Genomic DNA, 16,562 nt, shown 5'->3' with positions numbered 1-16,562 from the left:
ATGTAGGAAGAAGGACAATAACGTCTTTCCCCTTGATAAAATTCACCAAACGTTCCAGCTTTAAATCCTCGATCTCAGGAATCGTTGCCAACACAGAATGTCTGTCTTCGTCTACATCCATCTCGACGCTTTGTTTACTGTTGTTCTGTTCCACAAAAAGGACCCTGACAGACGCTTGAGTTTGACGTCGTGGCTTCACAGCTCTTCACTGATTGGCCGGTGTGTTGTCTACAACTTCCGAGGTTCTTCCAAACCATCTAGTGTATTCTGATCCCTGACCTAGTCGCTGGAGAGAAGTGAAATTGAGCAGAGGCATTAGGTAGCGCCAGCCTGGCTAATTTAGGGTGACCAGATTTGCAAAATCAAACATTGGGACATCTCTGGGGTTTTTTTGGTGGTTGGTTATAATAAAATTGTGAAACGAGTGCGTAATTAAACAGAATTGTTTTGCACGTGGTCCATTTCTGACTAACTTGTGAGTCAGTATAGTCACATTTTCTTTGTGTTTTGGTCATTTTTAAGCAGCTTTTTTGTATTTTACCAAAACAATTGTCAATTTATGCCTTTCTTTAGGTAGCCAGGCACCACCTAGTGCCTCTGCGCAATTTCATTTCTCTCCAGTGACTAGGTCAGGAATCAGAATACACTAGACGGTTTACAAGAACCCTGGAAGTGTGAGTTCGGGCACCAGCCAATCAGCAAAGAGACATATATTCTGTGTTGTTAATGATTCCCGAGATCGAGGATTTAAAGCTGGAACAAAGAGAATATTTGGTGAATTTTATCAAGGGGAAAGACATTATTGTCCTTCTTCTGAAGAGATTTGAGAAAAGCTCAATATACCAGTTCACCCCGTTAGTGGAACATTACATACGTCACGACCAAACAGCAGCGATTGGTTAAATTAAAAAAGTACCCGCCTACAATCGAGCGAACAAATCCTAACGCTGCGAGGTCAGACGGTTTCCACGAAGTGAAACCGGCTGATGATGAATTCGGCTACTCTTTAGTGTTGGCAGGGATCAAATTGGTCAAAAATAGGGACACCTGGGACGTTTCTTGAATAAAACTTGGACATATACGTGGTTTTGGATAAATCTGCTGGGACATGAGGACGCTGGGCTCAAAACTGGGACTGTCCCGGGTAAATAGGAACGTCCGGTCACCCTGGTTGTACTTCAAGTTGTTCGTGAGATTGTGAGGGTGTTCGTTGTGATCCCCGTGTTGTCCAGCAGATGTCGCCAGAGCCCCGCGCATCGCTCTGCCACATCCTGGAGCCTGCCTGTGTCGAGCGTGTTTCTGTTTGCGCTGCTGCTGCTGACTCCTCACCTCTCATGTGCCCTCTACTGTCTGTCTCCGCCGCTCGTGTGTGCGCGCGCGGATCTGCCACACACTGCGGGGACTCCGATCTGCGCGCGCACTCGTTACGCACGCGAACATACACGAACAAATAAATAAATAAATAAATAAAATAACCGGGGCCCCTGCGATTCCCAGCCGCGTTACGAGCTTTTGGGAGAAGGTTCAGCTGAGGGTTTGGGTTGAGGTTAAGGATCCGTCTCCAGGAAATGAATGGAAGTCGCTGGAATGTCCCCGGGAAGCGTGGAAATGTGTGTGCATGTGTGAGGAGCGTGCACGTGTGTCTATGCGTGCGCACGTGAGCCTGTGCTGCAGCCCCGCGCTTCCCCCTCCGTCCCCATGCCTCTCTCTCTCTCTCTCTCTCTCTCTCTCTCTCTCTTTCACACTCCGTTCTTCGTTTCAGCGTCTCTCTCCCTTCTCTTTCTCTTTTTCCTCCTTTCTTTTTTTTCCCTCCCTCTCTCCTCTTTGTCTCTGTTCTCCGTCTGTCTCTCTCTCCCTCCCTCTTTCCCTCCTCCTCTTTCCCTCCCTCTCTCCTTCGCTCTCTCTCTCTGTTTATCTCCATTTCTCTTTGACCCCCCCTCTCCTTCTCTCTTCGTCTCTTTCCCTCCCTCCTCTTTACGTCTCTCGCCTCTCCCTCCCTCTCTACTGCTCGCTCTCCTCCTCCCTCTCCCTTCTCTCTCTCTCTCTCTCCACTCCCTCGCTTTGTTTGTCTCTCCCTCTCCTTTCTCTCTCTCCTTCACTTGATCTCGCTTCGTTTATCTCTCTTTCTCTCTCCTCCTCCTTCTCCTTTCTCTCTCTCTGTCTCTCACTCTCTCTCTCTTTGTCTCTCCTCTCCCTTTCACCCTCTCTCCCCTCTCTTTCTTTCTTTCTCTTCCTCCCTCTCCTCTCCCTCTTTATCTTTGTCTCCCCTCTCTCTCTCTCTCTTCCTCTTCTCCTCTCCCTTTCTCTCCTCTCTCCCTCTCTTTCTGTCGTTCACCTCTCCTCTCTCTGTGTCTCCCCTCTCCTCTTCTCCTCTCCCTTTCTCTCCCTCTCTCTCTCCCCTTTACCCTCTCCTCTCTCGTTCTTTGTCTCTCTTCCTCCCTCTCCCTCCCTCTTCTCTCACTCTCTTTCTCCCTCTCTCCTCTCCCTCTCTGTCTCCCCTCTCTCTTCTCTTCTTCTCCTCTCCCTTTCTCTCGCTCTCTCCCTCTCTTTCTCCCGCTGTCTCTCACCTCTCCTTCTCTCTCTTTGTCTCCCCTCTCTCCTTCCTTCTTCTCCCTCCCTTTCTCTCTCTTGTCTCTCCTCTTCTCCTCTCTCTTTCTCTCCCTCTCTGTCTCCCCTCTCTCTTCTCTTCTTCTCCTCTCCCTTTCTCTCGCTCTCTCCCTCTCTTTCTCCCGCTGTCTCTCACCTCTCCTTCTCTCTCTTTGTCTCCCCTCTCTCCTTCCTTGTTCTCCCCCCCTTTCTCTCCCTTTCTCTCTCTTGTCTCTCCTCTTCTCCTCCCTCTTTCTCTCCCTCTCTGTCTCTCTCTCTCTTCTCCCCCTCTCCACTTCACCCTCTCTCCTCCTCCTCTCTTTTTATCTCCCCTCTTTCCTCTCCTCTTCTCCTCTCCCTTTCTCTCCCTCTCTCTCTCTTTTCTCTCCTCTCCACTTCACCCTCTCTCCTCTCTCTCCCTCTCTTTCCTTCTTTGTCTCTCCCCTACACTTTTCTCTCCCTCTCTCTTTCTCTCTCTTCTTCTTGTCTTTGTTTGTCTCACTTCTTTTTTCTTTCCCCCTCCTCTTCTTCTCTCATCTCTCTCTCCTTTTCTCTGCTCTGTGGTGTTGTGTTACAGTGAAATAGAGCCCTGTGTCTCTCTGTACATGTGTGTGTCTCTGTGTGTGTGTGTGTGTGTGTGTGTGTGTGTGTGTGTGTGTGTGTGTGCTCGGGCCTGTCGCGTGTGTGTGCGTGCGGGTCCAGCAGGTGGCGCCAGCTCAGCCTGGGGGTCGTCCTCCTGTAAACACGAGCACCAAAGACGTTCTTGAGGGCGAGTGTGTGAGTGTGCGGCTCAGCGTGGTGGACTGTTATCAGCACACACTCGGGTCCTTAAGGCCGGACGTCACCGCGCGATATTTTTCATCTTTTCACTCGGCCCCGGCTCAAAATGTACCACTAGATCTCAGGGTTTAAAAGTTCACAGCTTCATGTTCTCACACTAGAACATTGTTTCCTAAAGACTGGGTCGTGACACTCCAGTGGGTCACAAGATATTTTTTTGGGGTCGCCTTGTCACGATCTCCATGTAGCTCTGAAATATACATACACATTCATCTCCTCCTCACTTTTTCAGCAGCACCGTCTTGCCTTACCAATTTTCTGTGGGAAAAACTCCGATTACTAATTATTCAGAGAGACACGATCACTCAGTCAACCATAAAAATATAATCATTAATGTTCAATAATGGTCAAATCCACTTTTATATTATGATTTACCAATATTTTCTATTGACTTGGGTCGCGAAGGTTTGTGACTTTTAAAATGCAGGTTCCCAGAAAAAAAGTTTGGGAAACACTGGACTACATGTTCCCAATTTTTTTTTTTTGCGCCACAGGCCTGTTTAATGTCAGTATGTTCAAGGACCGGCCGCTCAAAACAAAACTGAGGACTGGGGCAGGGGTGTGGGGACACGAAAAATTTAAAAGTGATCTTTTTGTGCGGCTCGGAACCAAACAAACTTCGGCCCAGTGGTCTGGGACTACTGGTCGCTCTTAGTAAAAAAAAAGTCAAAATAATTCCACTGCGTCCTCTCTGCATCTAATTCTAAATCATTTTGTTGTCCAATAAACAGGAAGAGCACGTCAGCATGCTAGTATTACGTTTAGGATGCTATGAATGCATAAGGTAAGTGAGGAATAACCTTTTTTTGTTTTTGTTTTTTAATGTTTTTAAGTACAGTGCCTTTAAATTCATGTTTTAAGTCACTTTAGTTCATAATATTAAATGTAGGGAATGTGGGATTGTTTTTAATCAATATAAAGCACTTTTTGTTACATTTTTGTATGAAAATTATAAATAAAGTTTGATTGATTGATTGATATACATAAAACTCATTTTTCCAGCAGCACCGCCTTGTCTAACCAATTTTCTGTGAGAAATGCTGATTACTGTTTTTCCTTGTTTAAAACTTGAGTAATACTGATAGTTCAGAGACACGATCACACAGTCAACAATAAAATATCCTCATTAATGTTCAATAATGGTCAAATCCACCTTTATTTTGTGATTTTTAAATGTGGATTTGATTTTTTTATTCATGTATTTATCTTGGGCAAGTGAGAAATGTACAGTCTTTTACAACAGAACATATAACATTAATGAAATCATAGCAGAAATAACAAGAACTAAATAAAATAAAATCAAAAATTGGCCCAAAAAGGAGTGGGAAGAAGAAAACTTACAGTATTTACACCCCTCTTCTAATCTAACACAATTTGAATTTTTCAGACACTTTTCCTTTGAATTTTTCAGACACTGTGACTGCGAGTTGGGTTGCGAAGATATGTGACTTTTAAAATATGGGTCCCCAGAAAATAAGTTTGCGTAGCACTGCGCTATATGATCCAATGGTGCGAAACCCTCACAAGAGGCGAGGTTTGATATTCTTGTGACCTACGACTGTCGATCAGGAGCTGGTCGTGAGGTATTAATCGGTTCTCGAGGTTTGATATTCTTGTGACCTACGGTTGTCGATCGGGAGCTGGTCGTGAGGTATTAATCGGTTCTCGAGGTTTGACATTCTTGTGACCTACAACTACCGATCGGGAGCTGGTCGTGAGGTATTAATCGGTTCTCGAGGTTTGATATTCTTGTGACCTACGGTTGTCGATCGGGAGCTGGTCGTGAGATATTAATCGGTTCTTGAGGTCTGATATTCTTGTGACCTACGACTGTCGTTCAAGAGCTGGTCGTGAGGTATTAATCGGTTCTCGAGGTTTGACATTCTTGTGACCTACAACTGCCGATCGGGAGCTGGTCGTGAGATATTAATCGGTTCCTGAGGTTTGATATTCTTGTGACCTACGGTTGTCGTTCAAGAGCTGGTCGTGAGGTATTAATCGGTTCTCAAGGTCTGATATTCTTGTGACCTACAGTTGTCGTTCAAGAGCTGGTCGTGAGGTATTAATCGGTTCTCGAGGTTTGACATTCTTGTGACCTACGGTTGTCGATCGGGAGCTGGTCGTGAGGTATTAATCGGTTCTCGAGATTTGACATTCTTGTAACCTACAACAGCCGATCGGGCATTGGTCGTGAGGTATTAATCGGTTCCTGAGGTTTGATATTCTTGTGACCTACGACTGTTGTTCAAGAGCTGGTCGTGAGGTATTAATCGGTTCTCGAGGTTTGATATTCTTGTGACCTACAGTTGTCATTCAAGAGCTGGTCGTGAGGTATTAAAATGTTCTCAAGGTTTGACATTCTCGTGACCTACAATTGTCGATCGGGAGCTGGTCGTGAAGTATTAATCGGTTCTCGAGGTTTGATATTCTTGTGACCTACGGTTGTCGATTGGGAGCTGGTCATGAGGTATTAAAATGTTCTCGAGGTTTGATATTCTTGTGACCTACGATTGTCGATCGGGAGCTGGTCGTGAGGTATTAATCGGTTCCTGAGGTTTGATATTCTTGTGACCTACAACTGCCGATCGGGAGCTGGTCGTGAAGTATTAATCGGTTCTCGAGGTTTGATATTCTCGTGATCTACGGTTGTCGATTGGGAGCTGGTCATGAGGTATTAAAATGTTCTCGAGGTTTGATATTCTTGTGACCTACAACTGTCGATCAGGAGCTGGTCGTGAGATATTAATCGGTTCTCGTCGTTCTCCATGTTTAATACACAAACAACGCCGCATCCCCAAAACAGCTGGACGAGTTCAAGAGGTGAAATGTTCAATTTAAGATCTACAACATGGTTTCAAGATGAGACATGGGTTGGTTTGGGTTTGGGTTATGTTAAAATTAGATGAGTAACACTTACGGTTAGGATCAGCCTCCGGGAATTGAAAGGAAGTCAATGTAATCTCCTCACAAACAAAAATCCTAAACTAAAACCCAAACCTAAAAATGTGCATGTCCATTTTTGGTATTAAACGTCCTATATCACACAAAACTGACTCTTGTGAGATTTAATCCATGTTATAATGCTGTTGCGTCCTCAAAAACAGACCTGGAGTTGTGTTTTGCTTCATTCACACATGTTTATTATTAGTCTGTTTACATCTCCAAAGCTCAAAATACTCTGTTCCACCTTGTGATGTCATGATGTCGCAGTTTTCAAGTTACTAGGTCCTTTTATCTTTAGTTCAGGAGAGATCGGCAACTCCAAAGCTGAAATTATCCAAATGATTCTAGTGAAGGTGTGTGGAGTTTTAAAACACATTGGCACACGTTCTGTATTACCTCATGACATCACAAGGTGGACCAGAGTGTTTTCTGTTTGAAAGAAGAACTCTAAATAAACCTAAATCTACAGGGTTTGTGTGTTTAACATGAATGAAACAAAACACAACTCCAGGTTTGTTTGTGATGAGGAAACGACATTAGAACTTAGATCAGGGAATAGTGTAAAATGGGTCCTTTAATCTATAACAAAAAAATAAAATAAAATAAAATCTATAATGGAAAAAAATAAATTAAAATAAAAAATAAATTTAAAAAATAAATACAATAAAATAGGGTAAAAAATAAAAAATGTATGCCCTCACTCTGTTAATAAATAATAATAAAATACATGGACCTAGTGCGCAGGTTTAATCAGATATTATTAAATAAGTATCAGCATAAAAGTATTGTATATGTGTATTTTAAAGTTACCTGATTGCGTTCTTCGAGATATTTGCTTGGAAAGTTCCACAGTATGGCATTAAACTTCTATATTTTGTTGAATGACATGGTTTTATTGCTCAAAGACACCTTGAAGGACACACACTCTAAGCATGGCTACACGCTTATCTCCATGAAAATAGATTTGTTTAATGCCATATTGTGGAATGTTCCTATAATAAAAAATAAAATCTATAATAAAAAAAAATAATAATAAGATAATTTATTTAAAAAAATATAATCTAATAATAAATAATAATAAAACATATATAATAATAAAAAATAAAATAAAAAATTTTTTTAAAAATAACAGATTTATGCCCTCACTCTGTTAATAAATAATAATAATAAAATACATGGAGCTAGTGTGCAGGTTTAATCATATGTTATTAAATAAGTATCAACATAAATGCATTTTAAAGGTTACCTGCTTGCGTCCTTGGAGATATTTGCTTGGAAAGTTGCACAGTATGGCATTAAACTTCTATATTTTGTTGAATTGCATGTTTTTATTGCTCAATGACGCCTTGAAGGACACACACTATCTAAGCATGGCCTGTGTACACTACATGCTTGTCTCCATGAAAATAAGTTAGTTAGTTGCCATACTGTAGAACATTCCAGGCAAAGCAATGACGTCTCCGTGGAAACAAGCAGGTGGTTAGGTTGGGTTAGTTTATTTGCCATTTGTAAACATTGCCACATCTTAAAAAACATGACCAAAAGCTCAAAGTGCACGATTAGACATTAAAACTAACCACATGAACAAATAATAACGACACATGACACTGTGAAATAAATAAAACACACATTCAGAAGCTCAAAAATGAAGGAGCGGCAAACTTCAAAATGAATTGTTCAGGCAGTGGGACGCTCCTTTAAACGGACAGTTCTACCAGGGTTTTCATATTTTCTACTCTACTCTTTTCTACTCTGCTCTACTCTACTCGACACTTATTATTATCAGTATTAAGATGATGCTTTCTTTTTGAAAATAATAAAAACATAAAAGGAAAAAAACTGTGATTTGTAAATCTTGGTGAGCATACTGTGATTCCTTAATAAAAATATGTATATAAAAAAATATATAAAAAAAAATACTCTACTCTACTCTACTCAGTTGTACTCTTCTCTACTCAGTCCTCCACTACTTTACTGTACTTTGTCCTACTCTATTCTACTCTACTTTATTCAGTCCTACTCTGCTCTACTCATTCCTACTCTACTCTAATTTACTCTGCTCAGTCCTTTTCTACTTTACTCAGTCCTACTCTACTCTACTTTACTCTAGTCTTTCTTACTCTGTCTATACTCTACTCTATTCTACTCTACTCAGTCCTACTCTACTCTACTTCTACTCTACTCTACTCCATCCTACTCTACTCAGTCCTACTCTACTCTACTCAGTCCTACTCTACTCTACTTTACTCTACTCTACTCAGTCCTATTCTACTCTATTCAGTCCTACTCTACTCTACTCCATCCTACTCTACTCTACTCCATCCTACTCTACTCTACTCTACTCTACTCAGTCCTACTCTACTCTACTCAGTCCTACTCTACTCAGTCTCCTACTCTTACTCTACTCTACTCTACTCTACTTCAGTCCTACTCTACTCTACTCAGTCCTACTCTACTCTACTTCATCCTATTCTACTCCATCCTACTCTACTCTACTCTACTCAGTCCTACTCTACTCTATTCTACTCTACACAGTACTACTCTACTCTGTTCTACTCAACTCTACTCTTCCCAGTCTTAAGCTACTCTACTCTGTTCTACTCTACTCTATTCTATTCTACTCTACTCAGTCCTACTCTACTCTACTTTACTCTACTCAGTCTAATTCTACTCTACTTTACTCTACTTAGTCCTGCTCTACAGTGCTTTTAAATTAGTGAAAAAGGCACTTTAGTTCATAATATTAAAATGTCAGACTTGATTTAAATACTAAGGAAAAGACTCAGTACTCAGTATCGATTCTGATTCCATGATCACAGTAAAAAACATTTTTTCTTTAGTGATTTTCAGCGTTATATCACAGTACTTTCTTTTCTATTCCCATGTTCTTATATCTGTGTCATCCCTCAGTGGTCCAAGTAGGTTCCATAGTGTTCTAGGTCTAAACCAGGTCTAAACCAGGTCTAAACCAGGTCTAAACCAGGTCTAAACCAGGTCTAAACCAGGTCCATGGGTGTATACTACTCTGTGTGCTCTTACATTTGTTCTGATACAACTCAAGATCATTCAGGAAAGGTTCATTTGTGTTTTGTCATATTGGACTTTTTAAGTATCGATACCTGCTTAAATTAATATCTAGTTTCGATTCTAGTTTTAGTATTGATAAAAATCAGATTTTTTGATACTTTTGACAACTCTACTTTAAATATACAGCATTTGTTTACCTTTTTTTTACTGCAGAACTGTGTCGCTCTCAGATACTACTAGCTCTGGACAAACAGGAAATGCCTCCATGCTTTAACTTTAAACTCATTTCCTGTACATCGCTGCAGGCTCACGGCTCCAACTGTCCAACCGTCCAAACGTCCGTGTGAATTTGTGCTTTTTAGGAAGGAGCTCTTATTAAACTCATTTTGATTCAGACAGGAAATTATAATAGTATGTTGAGAAATGTGTCTGTAGATAAACTGCAGATGTGATGATAAATATTGGACTTTAATTGTCACTTATAGAAATGATCAGGGACAAAAAGTGACTTAAAGAGGAGGGATTATGCATTATTTATTGTATTTAATCTAGCGATCTCCTTATGTTAAGCAGTAAGATTCTGTACGAGGCTCCGCCCACAAGCCTACTCCACAATTCTCCATAAATATACAAAAACATGATACAAAACTGTGCACAGCGACTTGACAAACCTGATTTGATGTGCAGCAGTTTTCATTCTTCAAGCGCTTTTCATAACTTTCAGAGACCAGTTTTGCCGTGACACTAAACCTAACAACAACAAGCATGCTAACGGCACACTTCCTGATTATTGGACAATAAAATGTTGTATAATTAAATGCAGACAATACACAGTGGCCTTATTTTGACCTCCAAAGCTGCTTATATAATACAGTACAGTATATGTGTACTGGGGTAAGACACATTCTGCTCAAATACGTAAAGATGTTATTGCTTTGCCTGAAATGTTCCACAGTACGGTGATATTAAACTTTCTATCTCCATGGAGACAAGCGAGTGGAACCAACAGTCCAAATTACAGATCGGATCTATGACGAGAAGAACCATCTCACAGTACAGTAGTAGTTGAGGAAAGCTGGTTCTCTGGTCTGAGAGTGAAGTACTGCATGGTATACTGTAGTATTTGAGTAAAGCTGGTTTTCTGGTCTGTGAAGTAGAGCAGTGTATACAGTAGTACATGAGTTGGTTCTCTGGTCTGTGAGTGCAGTACAGTGTGATATATAGTAGTACTCTAGTCTGTGAGTGAAGTACAGTGTGGTACACAATAGTACTCTGGTCTGTAAGTGAAGTAGAGCATGGTAAACAGTATTACTTGAGCTGGCCCTCTGGTCTGTGAAGTACAGTGTGATATTCAGTAGTACTCTAGTATGTGAGTGCAGTGCAGCGTGGTAAACAGTAGTACTTGAGCTGGCCCTCTGGTCTGTCAAGTGGAGCGGTGTTCTCTGGTCTGTGAGTGAAGTATAGACTACTAGTACTGTACAGTGTAGTATACAGTAGTACTCTGGTCTGTAATTCAAGTACAGTGTGGTATACAGTAGTATTTGAGATGGTTCTCTGGTCTGTGAGTGAAATACAGCGTGGTAAACAGCAGTCCTCTGGTCTGTGAAGTAGAGCGGTGTACTCTGGTATGTGAGTGAAGTACAGTGTGGTAAACAGTAGTACTTGAGTGTGTTCTGTGGTGTGTAAGTGAAGTAGAGTGTAGTAAACAGTAGTATTTGAGTTGGTCCTCTGGTCAGTGAAGTAGAGCGGTGTACTCTGGTGTGTAAGTGAAGTACAGTGTGGTACACAGTAGTTCTTGAGTGCGTTCTCTGGTCTGTGAAGTACAGTATGGTACACTGTAGTACTCTGGTATTTGAGTGCAGTACAGCATGGTAAACAATAGTACTTGAGCTGGCTCTCTGGTCTGTGAAGTACAGCGGTATACTCTGGTGTGTAACTGAAGTACAGCGTGGTAAACAGTAGTACTCTGGCCTGTGAAGTAGAGCGGTGTACTGTGGTATGTGAGTGTAGTACAGTGTGGTACACAGTAGTACTCTGGTCTGTGAAGTAGAGCGGTGTACTCTGGTATGTGAGTGCAGTACAGTGTGGTACACAGTAGTACTCTGGTCTGTGAAGTAGAGCGGTGTACTCTGGTATGTGAGTGTAGTACACAGTAGTACTCTGGTCTGTGAAGTAGAGCGGTGTACTGTGGTATGTGGAGTGCAGTACAGCGTGGTACACAGTAGTACTCTGGTCTGTAGAGTGCAGTACAGCGTGGTACACAGTAGTACTCTGGTCTGTAGAGTGCAGTACAGCGTGGTACACAGTAGTACTCTGGTCTGTAGAGTGCAGTACAGCGTGGTACACAGTAGTACTCTGGTCTGTGAAGTAGAGCGGTGTACTGTGGTATGTGGAGTGCAGTACAGCGTGGTACACAGTAGTACTCTGGTCTGTGAGTGCAGTACAGCGTGGTACACAGTAGTACTCTGGTCTGTGAAGTAGAGCGGTGTACTGTGGTATGTGGAGTGCAGTACAGCGTGGTACACAGTAGTACTCTGGTCTGTAGAGTGCAGTACAGGCCTGGTACACAGTAGTACTCTGGTTTGTGAAGTAGAGCGGTGTACTGTAGTATGTGGAGTGCAGTACAGCGTGGTACACAGTAGTACTCTGGTCTGTAGAGTGCAGTACAGCGTGGTACACAGTAGTACTCTGGCCTGTGTTCTCTGGTGTGTAACAGTTTCCCGTGGGTGTGGCTGTTATAACACGATGACATCATAGTTGTGTTTGAGTCACACACCCAAAACGCCGCACGCTCAGAGGCCACGCCCCCCTGCGCTCTGCCCGTGCCCACGGATCAGGCCCGGCTCCCATTCAGGCTCCGGGATTAATCTGAATCTCTTTATGAATGAACGCAATTAGCAACTTACAAAGGCTGCTGTTTTTGAAGTACTGTCGTCTCCTCCACAAACGCAGTCTCCTGTTTCATTCTGCATTAAAAACTGCAAACCCTGTATTTAGATCTGTACAAACACGTCCTGAAATGTGATTCTTGTTTTCGTTTGTCAGTTCAGGTTTCAGTCTTTGTGTCAGTTCATCGGGGACGCGTTAAAAATGTAAACTGTGAACAGAATCTTCTTATTAAAGCACCGATGTCACAGTTATTTTTTGAGCTTGTTCTCATGTAGTTTCCTCTTCTCAAACATACCTAGAGTTGTTTTTTTTTTTGTTTCGTTCACGCATGTTTTACCACACAAACCTTGCATATTTCCTCCTGGTGGCAAGCTCTGCACTGTGTTTTGAAATTCCACACACATTTTCAGCACTTATTTGAACATTTGCAGCCTTGGAATGACCAAACTTTGAAGCTGCAGCTACAGTTTGAGACTCGCTGAACGTTTTTCACAATCTCGACTGAACAGAAATTAAAACAAAAACATGTTTTAAAAGGTGCAGTGTACCCTGAAGTAAAACAGCTCGAGTGAGACTAAAAATAGCTCTTAACTTTAAAACTACCACTTCAGTATTTGGGGCTTTGGTGATCTGAACCAAGTGTGGGCGAACTTTTTGACGAAAGGGTTTTAAAATTTGACAGAAGGGCCGGACCAGGTTAGCCTGATTCATCAGCCGGTTTCACTTTGTGGAAACCGTGTGACCTCGCAGCATTAGGATTCGTTCGCTCGACAGTAGGCGGGTACTTTTTTATTTAACCAATTGCTACTATTTGGTCGTGACGTATGTAATGCACCAAATCCCGTAGGAAGAAGGACAATAACGTCTTTTCCCTTGATAAAATTCACCAAACATTCTCTTTATTCCGGTTTTAAATCCTCGATCTTGGAAATCGTCGCCAACACAGAATGTATGACTCTTCTCTGATTGGCTGGTGCCTGAACTCGCACTTCTGAGGTTCTTGAGTTTTTTGGTAAACCACCTCATAAGAGAAAAAAATTACATTTTACAATATTACATTATTGAAATATGCCATAATTGAAAATCATTACAAAGCATTACAACAAAATATCTGTCTTTCATGTCCCACGGTATTTACTATTTATTGAAATGACTTTTAAAACACTGAAAATCATTATTATTATGACTCAGATTAAAAAGATTAAAGGGCCACATATGACCCCCGAGCCGTAGTTTGCCCACCCCTGATCTAGACCACTGTTTTCCAAAGACTTTTTTTGGGTCACCTTGTCACGATCTGCATGTAGGTCTGCAATGTGTGTGAATTTATGCTTATTCCTTTTACTACGACTTATTAAATTTGTGAATTGTGATTTTCTGTGCTCACAAAAATGAAAACAAAGCACAAAACAGACTGAGGCTACGTTATTATGATGACGGTCTGAACAGAAAACGCAAGAGTGGTGGTTGCGTCTTCACTTTTTATTCCGCGTTTAGACAAGCGTTTTCACGAGGAAATCTGCGTGCAAACGGTGATGCAAAAGTGTGTGGAATTCGATTGGGTATACATGCCAGGTTTCTGTGTACTACTGCATGAATGTGACGTAAACGTGTACGTGACGTGACCAGATCTGACCAGAGTTTTGCGTCTTGGGCAGTGTAGACAGAAACGCTACGGTGGAGTGTATTCAACTTTTCCACTCTGGAGGGTGGTTTCAGATTTTTGCGTTTTTAAGCCCCAAAAACGCCGTCACCATCTAAACAAAAGGCACTTCTAATAAAATATTTTGTCGTTTTTTTACCCGCAAGCGTTCTCGTATAAACAGGCCCTGAATGCTGAACCTGATCTGCCGTTGCACTCTCCTCTTGCACCTACAAAATCGCAGACAGGTCCACCTATCATTAGAAATGTTGAAATGTGAAGACATGTTTTGTATAATTTCTCATCTTTTTGTAATTATTTTATTGACTATTTTGTTCCAATATTGCTGGTTCAATTTAATGTTGAAAAAAAAGCAATGTTCTACATTTAATGTCCAAATAGGCAACTTATGGATCCTTTTATTGCTGCTTCAGTGACTGATTTTCATTGTTTAAAACTTGAGTCAACAATAAAATATCCTCATTAATGTTTAATAATGCTCAAATCCATCTTTATTTTGTGATTTATTTAGTCTATTGACTTGGGTCGCGAAGGTTTGTGACTTTAAAAATATGTGTCCCGAGAAAAAAAGTTTGGGAAACACTGATCTAGACCAGAGCTGGGACTCGAGTCAGACTTGAGTCACTATTTTTAGGACTTGAGACTTGACTTGATAAAATGGACTAAGACTTGGGATTCGACTTGGACTTGAAGGTCAGTGACTTGGGACTTGAGAAGACTTGAGAAGCACTTTTAAATCTGAATTCTTTCTACTTTAACCGTCATGATTCACACTAAGATCTTGTCAAAACATTTAAAAAGAAAAAAACTAAACTAAATTAATTTCTACGACTCTTATATAATCTATAAATACTCATATATAAATACACAGTGACTTATAATTTTGTTTAAAATTCATATAAATTGCAAAAATCTAAGCTATATTTGGTACTTTGGTTTAGTTTAAAGACTTAAAATGACCTGAAGCTCAAAGCAGACGACTTGGACTTGACTTGGACTTATGGGAAAGTGACTCGAGACTCGATTTAGCCTGTATTTGACTTGGGACTTGACTCGGACTTGAGGTCAAAGACTTGAGACTTGCAAAACATCGACTTGGTCCCACCTCTGCCCTGCATCCTTCATTCGGGATTTTACGCCCAGTGTGCCTCCCTTAAATTCCGATCTGATTAGGCATCTGATTACAAAGTCTTATAATGTCCAGTGATCAGGAAGTGCACGTTAGCATACTAGTTACCGTAAGCTGAAACGCCAGGAACAACTTATTTTTACCACTGCAGACTGTTTAAAATGAACTAGTCATGTTTTTAAGACAGTAAAAACCAGGTCCAGAAGCTTCAGTTGCTCTGTTTCGAGTTCAAGTTCGAGACTTGACTTGGACTCGGACTTGAGGACAGAGACTTGATTCTTACTTGAGACTTGCAAAACAATGACTTGGTACTACACTGCTGATGTAGACAGAGTGAAACTAAAGGGTTACTCAAACATGTGTGAAACAAAACACAACTCCAGACATGTTTGTGATGAGGCAACAGCTTTAGAACATGACTTAAAGCTCACGTGTGTCAGTTTTTGCGTAACTTGGAACCTTTACAGCACAAATCGCAAATCTAATCGCAACTCGATATTTCCCCCAAACCTTTCAGACAGACAGTCACTCATCTGGTGTTTCGGCTTTTCTGAACTACACAGGAAACGTTTGCATTTCCTGTTATATAACTCAGAATAGTTCACGTGTGTAGAAAATATCTTGGTTCTTAGAAGCAGGAGGTTAGTTCTGAAAAAAACCTGAGGCAGTGGGCGCGAGGTCTGTACCTGTGACGCAGTGACAAACAGAGCAACTGAAGCTTCTGGACCTGGTTTTTACTGTCTAAAAACATGATAAGTTCATCTTAAACAGTCTGCAGTGGTAAAAATAAGTTATTCCTTGCATTTCAGCTTATGGTAACTAGTATGCTAATGTACACTTCCTGATCACTGGACATTAAAAGACTTTATAATCAAATGTGTAATCAGGTTGGCCTTTAAAGGAGGCACACTGAGCGTAAAAACCTGAAGGAATGCGAGACAGAGGTGGGACCAGGTTGATGTTTTGCACGTCTCAAGTCTTTGACCTCAAGTCCCAAGTCAAAGACAGACAAGTCCAAGTCGAGTCTCGAGTCAAGTCCAAGTCGTCTGCTTTGAGCTTCAAGTCAGAGATCTGCGCGGGACAGAATTTTCAGTCCCGCTCCCTCCTGCGTCTGTGATATTTTGTCCCGCTCCCGTCCGCAATTCCCGCAAGATGGAGACGTTCGCTTTCTTAAGCTCTAAACACGGAGAAGCGAAAAGGAATTGTCCAAAATGTGCGCAAAATTAAGCCAAGTTTATGCTGCTTAATTTTTTTTATATTTTTTTTTATTAATGCCAAATAAAATGTCCAGCACAAATGATGCATGACAGGCAAACCTGAATCATTTGTATATTTTACTTTACACTCATATTTAGTTTGCGGGACTGCAGTTGTCTGGTTCCGCTCCCGTGTCCGCACTGAGCTTTATCAATGTGTCCCGCGCCGCACTGTTTTGCGTCGGGCCCCTGTGGGTTTGCAGGGCTCTACTTCAAGTCATTTCAAATC

This window comes from Boleophthalmus pectinirostris, unplaced genomic scaffold, assembly GCF_026225935.1.
Source record: "Boleophthalmus pectinirostris isolate CB_2022bp ecotype Guang Dong unplaced genomic scaffold, ASM2622593v1 HiC_scaffold_16, whole genome shotgun sequence".
In the NCBI taxonomy this organism is placed as follows: domain Eukaryota; kingdom Metazoa; phylum Chordata; class Actinopteri; order Gobiiformes; family Gobiidae; genus Boleophthalmus; species Boleophthalmus pectinirostris.
This window is presented reverse-complemented; position numbering follows the sequence as displayed.